We start from the raw sequence: 7,223 nt of genomic DNA on the forward strand, positions 1-7,223 counted from the left end.
TAGGCCTGTACATGCAGCGCTGATATCTCCTATTCTAACAGCCATCGGACCCTGTATAAAATCTATTCAGGGTTGTCCCTAGCCATTTTGGGTGCCTACACAGCACCCCGTTCCCCCAGCCCGAAGCTGGCAGAATGAAGCAGGTCTGCAAGGCCAGGTCACTCCACTTCCCACCGCCCGGTATTGCAGGACAGCCCGACCCCACACTCACGGGGTGGCAGGAAGTGGAAGTGATCCAACCCCACATGCTGCACTCTGCTCCCAGCCTTGGAACTTGGGGGAGGGTGGAATGCCCCCCAGCACTGACCGGGACAGGCTGGGACCTGGTGGAGCAGAGCAGGCTGCTAGCCAGCTCATTCACCTCCACACAGTGGTGCGAGCAGGCCTGATCCTCCTGCAGGCACTGGATGTAGTTCATGGGAAGGGGTGAGTTGGGGGGAGGGAGGGAAATTGAGTGGAGCAGGGGTGGGAGAAGGCAGCGATGGGGGCAGAGCGTGGTGGTGGTGGCTTTGGGAGAAGAGGTGGACAGGGCAGCTTTCCTGGCCGGCCAGCAGCACGGCGGGGATCGCGGCTGGCCTCGGAGGCAGTATGCAGCTGCAGTAGGGCCCAGGAAATGGTGGCAATTTGGTATGACCCTCTACATCCCTACCAAGCAGTGTCCCTGTAGTTGGTTAACTGTCTTCATAAGTCCTTTCTCAGTCTTTCTCACCTCTTGTCTTGATCTCCTGTGTCCTCTGCTTTCAAGCACAGACTAACTCTGGCTGTTCAGAGAGGGGAGGACCATGCCTATGTGTGGCCAGCAGACAGCGACAAAGACCCTAGCCGCCTGCTCCCTGCCATGCCAAACCTCCCACTGAGGCACCCACCTCACCACAGCGCGGCGGCTGACTGATCTGCTCTTTTGGCCAACATAGAACGATATAGAATAGCAGGCCCAGCCCCCATAGTGCGGGCTCTTGCCAGTTCCCATATCCAGTGCTCACTTTGCAATAGGCAGGGATTTTACCGCCAAGAGAGCCTATTCGGCTGTGGCTCCCAAATGCTGTAGTTAGCAAACCCCCTCAAGCACAGTGGTAATTATCTTGGAAGCAGGTTCAGCGACTTTGGCAGAGGAGGGCTCAGGCATGGGGGAATTTGTGCAGCAGACGGATCACCGCCTGTCTAGGTTCGGAGATTTTTAGTCTCACTGAGGAGGAGGAATATATCCTGCTGGCATGGGCAGTGCCAGGGCTGGTGCCTCTGCTGGAACCACTAGGCAAATATTCGACCGCTCTGGGTGCCAATGAGGTGGGGGAACCCAAACGCTCTCAGGGGAGGCAGTGGGCATGGCAGGTGTGCAGCGGCTGGCAGGGGGCGAGGGCAGGTGCCTGGGAGCGGCCACAGCAATTACACGGCGTGGGGTGTGGGCAGGGAACCCTCCCGTCCAGCACTTGCCCTTTTCTTCCCCTGACACACTCCGCCCGGCTCTAATTCTTCTCTCCTCCAGGCTTGCCGCACTACACAGCTGATTTGGCACGCAAGCCTGGGAGGCGTGCGGGAATGGAAAAGCAGCCGCGGCTCAGGGGAGAAGGCAAGCAGTAGGGAGCTGGGTGCGGAGCTGCTGCAGGGTGCTTGACCTGGCTCTTCCACATTGCCCCACCCTCTGCTCTGCTTTGCCCAGCCCCACACCCTGCACTCACTGCATGGTCAGTGGCAGTACCGACCCCGACCCCTCCGCTGTCCGCGCTCATCCCTGGCTCCGTCCACGCCACTGCGTGAGTGCTGGTCGTGGGCGGTTCCACCCTTCCCCAAAACTGGAGCCAGGTAATGCAACAGGCTTGAGGCCCCAGACCTCGGTGGGGGGAAGCAAGGGGGCTGGTCCCAGGCCTTTGTGGGCAGATGGCGGGCATGGTCTTCCTGCGGTAAGTTGGCAGTGACCCTCCCGTCACTCTGCCTAAGTCCTGCCGACGCGTCGCCCAGGCTTTGTGTTGATGATTTATCTGGATTGTGCAGTGATGTGTTTGGGTCTATCATTAGCAAATCTTGTGTGTGTAATGTATTATGTTTATGCTCTGACTGCCCTTCTCTGTGCGTGATAAACCATTTCTCCGTTATCGTTACAGCCGCCATACCGTCGACCTCCATTGGTGATTTCCCATTCATGCAATGGATGGTTGGCCTGACCCTTCCCTCTTCCGGCGGCAGTGTGGTGTGGGGCTTGAGCTGATCACCCCTGTATGGTGTATTATTGTTTAACTAGTGTTGGGCAGGGTGCCAACTGCGCCGGGTATTGTGGATATAATCTGGGCTCCCATGGCACCTTGGAGAGCAGCTCAGAGTTGAGGAGCCAGGGTTGTGTGGTGTCCATTCTGCATTGCCTGGTGCTGGCCGATTGCAACTTCCCTCGCACGCTGCACAGCGTGCCCGCGAGGTTGTGGGGATAGGGGCCAGCAGTGATTCCAGCCCGGCTGACTGGGGCGATCATTCTCATTGGTAGCTGTTTCCAGTTGGCAGTGGTTTTTCACCGGCCTTGGCACATGCTGATTGTGGGCAGGATAGGTCCTTGTATTTGGAGCATGGGAGTGAATGCTGCAGTTGTGCCTCTGAGACGATTGTGAAAATATTTATGGTAGGTGGGATTGTGTGAGTGGGCTGGGGGTGTGATTGTTTCCTCCTCTTTGGGGTTGAGCTGCATGTCCCTCTGGGTGTGTCCTTGTGTGGTGAGTGTTCTTCGGGATTGTGTGTGGTCCCTTGTGCTCTGGGTGTTGGTGTGTGTCAGCATTGCATGCGGATACACAATCCTGCAAGCCCATTTCCTACTGGTCATTTTAGCCCAGCCAACGTACTGATACAAACAGTGTCACAGAATGCACACACAGAGTAGGCTAAGCCCGCCAGCGCTGCAGGGACAACATCTCCTTGGGCCATTGACAATTTCCATTCACACTCGGCACAGTGCTGGTGACCCCCACCGGAGTGGGCAGTGAGCGGTGTGTGGGGGCAGATGTTGCTGGACTGTAAAAGCAGCAAGCGTCCTGTGGCACCTTATAGACTACAGCCGTCTTTGGTACATGAGCTTCGTGAGGTGAATCCCACTTCGTTCCTGCGACTAGACTTCAGAAGTACAGCACTTTGGGAAAATCAGTCATCGTCAAGGCCCTTGCGAACTGGGACATGTTGGACCCATGACCCGCACCACCTGGCAGTAAGGGGCAGTGGGGCCTCTATTGTCAGCAGCAAGGAGGGGCTGGACCAGGTACCCCTGGTGTTCTATCCTGGCTGTGAGTGCAGAGGCGGTTAAGAGCAGGTGGACTTGGGATCCAGGACTCTGGGGTTCCATCGTGGAGACTATTTTTCCCATGCTCCGTTCCCTAGATGATCCCAGCCAGCCCCTTAGTGGAGACTGAGAGGGAGTTGGAGTTGGTTTCTTCCCACTTTGGATATTATTTTCAAACCCCCCCCCTCCCAGGAGTTGTGACATGACAGAATCTGCCCGCGCCCCCCCCCCAAACACAGAGAAGTAAGTGGGGTTAGTAGGGCTTCTGACTGCACCATCAGACACCTCCTTTGTCATTACCAGAAACCCCAAACCTACTTGCACCACAAACACCCTCACAGTACCTCCCCTGTGCTATGTAGGACGGACCTCTCTTCCACCTTTTTTATCACCACGAAAGCCATCGCTTCCCAGCCAGTCACACCCACCCCTTTCACACCCACTTTTGTCAATAATGGTGCTCCGAGTGTTGGCAATCACTGCCCGATAGTGACTCTATCTGCGTGCAGGCCATCCACCAACGATTCCCCACACGGATTCTGTCCACATACAGGATTATCCTCATCACCTGGCTCCTTCCGTTTCATCTCACTGCCTCTCCCTTTAGTGCCAACCAGCACTGCTCTTCATCTGCTAACCCCGCCCTTGGACACATGACAACTTTTGTCCTGCTGTTTCAAGTGAGTGAGTTGCCATTGGGGATTTGGACAGGCACAGCCACCTACAGTCCCCAAGGCAGTCTGGCTGGTTTCCAGGCCCCAGCTCAGCAAGCAGGTGCCCTGGGGGCAGCAGGAGGGTGAGGGCGCACGTCGGTCTCTTCGGCAGCAATCGGCCCGGCCACAAAAACAGCAGATCCCTCGGTTGTCTCGGGAGGGAGGACTGCCACCGGAAATTTGCTGCCGAAGGAAGAAGAAAATATGGCAGAGCACAATGGCAACTTGCTTGCCGATGCTCGATTGTTGTTTGTGTTTCCCCACCACTTGGGCGGAAAAAAAACCCTGGGCCAGCCCTGGCCCCCCCCCAGCCACGTCACAAGCCCCAGCCACATGTCATCGCCTGTCCATGCTGGGCAGGGGATATTGGGGGAATTAGGCGGTGGTGGTGGGGTAGAGATCCAGGCCCATGACCGTAGGGCCAGGGGATATTGGGGGGTCGGAGGAGAGGAGAGGGGGTTGGCACGAGACCCAGCCTCGGCCAGGGGAATTGTGAAGTGTGGGGTTGAGGAGCGGGGGGCGAAGAGACGTGTGGAGAGTGGTGAAATGTCTGGTCAGGGAAAACTAAGTCACTCCCAGGACCATGCTGTTTGGTAGGGGCACGGGCGGAGAGAGACCCAACCCCCCAGGACCCAGAGAGGTATTGGGGCAGAGGGGGGATGGTAGGAAAAATGAGAGGAGACTTTCAGGGCCCATAGACCTCCCCTGGCTCCCTAGTTTGGGGTAGAGGAGAGGGGAACCGCCACACCACTCGCCGATAGATGAGGTTGGTTGGCATGGTGGGAATCAGGGGAGTGGACCGGTCTGGAGCTTGCGAGTCACTCCACTAACCATGCGTCAGTGCAGGGGGGAGGGTGCGGCTGGGGCACAGCAGGGCGATGGCCTGGTGAAGACCGGGCAGCCCCTCCTGCAGCAGTTCCCACAAGCTCCCTCTGCTCCACCTTCTCCCTGAGCACGCCGGGTGCCGCTCCACTTCTCATTGGCCTCCCAGGCTTGCGGTGTGCCACTCGGCTCCTGTTTAGTGCGGCAGGCCTGGGATAGGGAGAGGCGGAATTAGTAGGGGGGGCTGGTGCTTCAGGGGAGAAGACAGAGCAGAGAGATGTGAGCGGGGGACAGGAAGCGGTTTCCCTGCAAGCCCCTCCCCCCGTTTACTGCTGGCAGGAGCCTCACTCCTGTGCCCCCCTGCCTCAGGCTCACCCCAACTCCCTGCCTCCCCTGAGTGCGACCTTTTTTGGTGCCCCCAATCACTTTGAGGCACCCTAGGCGGTGACTCGTTCATCTAGTGGTTGCACCACCCTGAGCCACTGCTCAGCAGGATCTCCCTCCTCAGTGAGACTAACTCTCTGCACCTAGGACAGCCATCCATCTCCACTGACCACATCGCCCCATGCCTGAGCTCCCTGCAAAGCTCTGCACCTGCCCAGAATTATAGTCTCACAATGCTCACTGGGGGACTCGACCTTCTTTGAGTGTGTGCCCAGGAGAGTCTTCAGCCCTTTCAGTGCTGTCCTGAGAAAAACAGTTGTTCTGCATAAGCGCAAAAGGAAAGAGGTCAATGTGGCACGCTTATAGCTAACAGATTGTACTGGCAGCATGAGCTTTTGCGGGTGAAGCCCCCCTTCGTAAGATGAGTCAGTGTCTGGGCCTTCCTTTTTTTCCAAAGAAGTGCCGTGGAGGGGCTTTTCTTTATTGTGGCCTATATGGATAGGCGTCTGACTTCGGATCAAGTGAGTGAGGGGTTTGAGTCGCCTTTTGCTTGCCGTTTTTACCGTTGTGCTGAACAGTCCTGCTTCCTTCAGGTCTTGGAATCTCTTCTTCGCCTAGCTAGCCAATGCTTGGCTTCAAGGCTGAGCCCAGGGAGGAGTGGTGGCTGTGGGTCAGTCAAACGCTGGACATGGCGCCCCATGGGCTTCCAGTCTAAGCCTTTGCCTTCCTGACTTGCAAAGAAGTGGGCAGCGTATCCAGGCCGCGTGTGCACCTGTCCCTGTGCTGGAGTATGTACTTGCCTAGCATAGCGTCTTCGGAGGCCTGGGTATTTTTTACTGCTTTCTCGCCAGCTCGATGGAAAAGGGGGCCTCTGGCGGTAAAAATCTTCCTGCCTCACTGCAAAAGTGAGCACCTCGGAGTGGGACCAGTCGAGGCCCACCTTACTACTCTTGTGATATGTTGGCAAGAGCATCAGCAGCTGCCCTGCATTGCTGGCTGGTACCTTCAGTAGGTGTGTTTGGCATGTCTTAGCAGATCAATTGCCCAAATTAAACTATCCCATCATAACATCCCCTCCATATACTTATCAAGCTTAGTCTTAAAGCCAGATAAGTCTTTTGCCCCCACTACTTCCCTCGGAAGGCTGTTCCAGAACTTCACTCCCGAAAGTGCTACAGGGAGCAGTTTCTGGCACTGCACCTGTGCAGCTCTGCTCCCCGGCTCTTCTCTGGCTGCTGCTCTCTCCTTAGCTCTGGCCCAGGCAGTTCCAGCTCACATAGAGAATGAGACCCCCTGGCCTGGTGACTCCCTCATTACACTGCCTGGCCTGTCCGTGCAGCTAACTTGGAGCTTTGGCCTCTCCCCATTGCCACTGGGGACTGTCAGTCTCAGGGTCCTGATTTCCCATTGGCCCTTCCCCCTTCTATTGAGACTGGGAAGTAGGCAACCAAAACCCTCACTAAGTTTTAGTAAGGGGCCAACAGTCCCTTACATGAGCCAGCCCTGTGAGGGTCAATGATGCGCAGAGAAGCTGTCATAAGCTGGTCCCATGGTGTAATAGGCAGCACTCAGGACTCTGAATCCTGCAATCTGAGTTCAAATCTCAGTGGGACCTTGTGCTGGCTTTTGGTAAAGCCCTGGAGCTCACAGTGCTCAACTTCCCTGTCTCCAGTTGTACAAGAACAAGTCTCTCCTGTCCTGTTGGGTGACTCAGCCCTTTGGGTGGGATGGCTACAGTGGGTTAGGGGTCTAGAACTGCCTACTGATACCTGAGGTTGGAATTCTCACTGCTTCACCTGATGCCCACAAGTCTGGCACTTGCCACTGTACTTTTCCTCTTGCCCACGTGGCACTTGAAGAAAGGAGTGCCAGGGCCAGGCTTCATAGTCAGGGCTAGGCAGGAGGGAGGAAGAGTCCCAGGCAGGAACCCAGCACACCTCTCCTCCTCTGGGCACCTAAAGCAGAGGTGGCTGGTGCTGATAGCTCCAAGGGAAGGCTTAAAAGCCACAGAGCAATGGAAGGCAGGGCAAGAGGAGGAGAGGACCATG

At 56.6% G+C, this 7,223-nt stretch overlaps 1 non-coding gene across 1 annotated transcript; it reads left to right on the top strand.

Annotated features, from left to right (window-relative positions):
* Window positions 1-6,718: 6,718 nt before the first annotated feature.
* TRNAQ-CUG (transfer RNA glutamine (anticodon CUG)) lies at window positions 6,719-6,790 on the top strand. Its single transcript has one exon. It is a non-coding gene; the product is annotated as a tRNA-Gln (tRNA).
* Window positions 6,791-7,223: the final 433 nt, after the last annotated feature.

The sequence above is a fragment of the Chelonoidis abingdonii genome, chromosome 11 (genome assembly GCF_003597395.2).
Source record: "Chelonoidis abingdonii isolate Lonesome George chromosome 11, CheloAbing_2.0, whole genome shotgun sequence".
NCBI lineage: Eukaryota > Metazoa > Chordata > Testudines > Testudinidae > Chelonoidis > Chelonoidis abingdonii.